Source organism: Ananas comosus, unplaced genomic scaffold (genome assembly GCF_001540865.1).
Source record: "Ananas comosus cultivar F153 unplaced genomic scaffold, ASM154086v1, whole genome shotgun sequence".
Lineage (NCBI taxonomy): Eukaryota > Viridiplantae > Streptophyta > Magnoliopsida > Poales > Bromeliaceae > Ananas > Ananas comosus.
In genome coordinates this window covers 20,018-22,017 of record NW_017890675.1, presented here as the reverse complement: position 1 = coordinate 22,017, position 2,000 = coordinate 20,018, and positions in this window count along the sequence as shown.

The following is a 2,000-nucleotide window of genomic DNA, read 5'->3' as shown; positions in this document are numbered from 1 at the left end:
AAGTATTCTATCTCAACTCTATATATATATATATATATATATATATATATATATATATATATATATATATATATAGGGTCCGGCTACTATCCTATTAATAGGATTGGGACCCTTGTCCTATCAAGTCGATTTGAATGATCGGAACTTCAAATTGAAAATCGGCACCGTTGAAGTTGATCTACACAATTAGAAATGTTTAGAAACCAAATTTTGTAATATTTAAAAATTATATTTATAAATTAATATGTTATATTTTATTAGAAAATATTTACAATATCCTACAGTGTTCTTTTTTTTTTATATACATCGAACATTTTTGCAAACTTCTTGATTTTTGATGAATCAAATTTAAATATGTGTTTTAAATTAAAAGCATCAAAATTTAATTCACAATTACTTTAAAATTTCAAATTTAATTTTGATGCACTATAATAAAAAAATTAATTGTTAATTCAAATTTGATATCAAAAATTAAATTTAATTCATAATTTAAACTCAAATTTTAATTTTAATGTAAAATAGATGAATAAAAATGCTATTTTTTAATAAATTGATCATAACCGTTTGTTTTTATTTGAGATATTTTTTAACAAATTGATTATAACGGTTCGTAGGATTGAATTAATAAATGGATAGGGATACTAATTTTTAATAGATTGATCATAACTATTCTTACTTGAGATATTTTTTTAACAAATTGATCATAACCATTTATAGGGAATAGATTTTTATATATAGTAGAGATTTAATAGATTGATCATAACTGTTCTTATTTGAGATATTTTTTTAACAAATTGATTATAACCATTTATACGGAATAGATTTTTATATATAGTAGAGATTTAATAGATTGATCATAACCATTCGTTTTTATTTGAGATATTTTTAACAAATTAATCATAACTATTCGTAGGGAATATTATTTTATTGTAGAGATTTAATAGTTTGATCATAACCGTTCATTTTTATTTGAGATATTTTTAACAAATTAATCATAACTATTCGTAGGGAATATTATTTTATTGTAGAGATTTAATAGTTTGATCATAACCGTTCATTTTTATTTGAGATATTTTTAACAAATTAATCATAACCATTCGTAGGGAATATTATTTCATTCCTTTTTGGATTTCGTCTGTCATTATCGAAATTCCTATATTAAAAGGAATCCGTCTGTCATTGTCGGAATTTCTGTATGCTTTTATATATAATAAAATAATAGTTGAATGTACGTGCAAAAACACGTAACAATTATTATAATTTATTTCAAATCAATATAAATTTGTACATTATATATATCCAAAATTTTACAATAAAAATTATATTTATAAATTAATATGTTACATTTTATTAAAAAATATTCATATCCTACCGTATTCTTTTTTCTATATACATCGAACATTTTTATATACTTTTTAATTTTTGATGAATCAAATTTAAATATATATTTTAAACTAAAAATATCAAAATTTAATTCACATTTATTTTAAAATTTAAAATTTAATTTTAATCCACTGTAATAAAAAAATTAATTGTTAATTCAAATTTGATATCCAAAATTATATTTAATTCATAATTTAAACTCAAATTTTAATTTTAATGTAAAATAGATGAATAAAAATGCTATTTTTTAATAAATTGATCATAACCGTTTGTTTTTATTTGAGATATTTTTTAACAAATTGATTATAACGGTTCGTAGGATTGAATTAATAAATGGATAGGGATACTAATTTTTAATAGATTGATCATAACTATTCTTACTTGAGATATTTTTTTAACAAATTGATCATAACCATTTGTAGGGAATAGATTTTTATATATAGTAGAGATTTAATAGATTGATCATAACCATTCGTTTTTATTTGAGATATTTTTAACAAATTAATCATAACTATTCGTAGGGAATATTATTTTATTGTAGAGATTTAATAGTTTGATCATAACCGTTCATTTTTATTTGAGATATTTTTAACAAATTAATCATAACCATTCGTAGG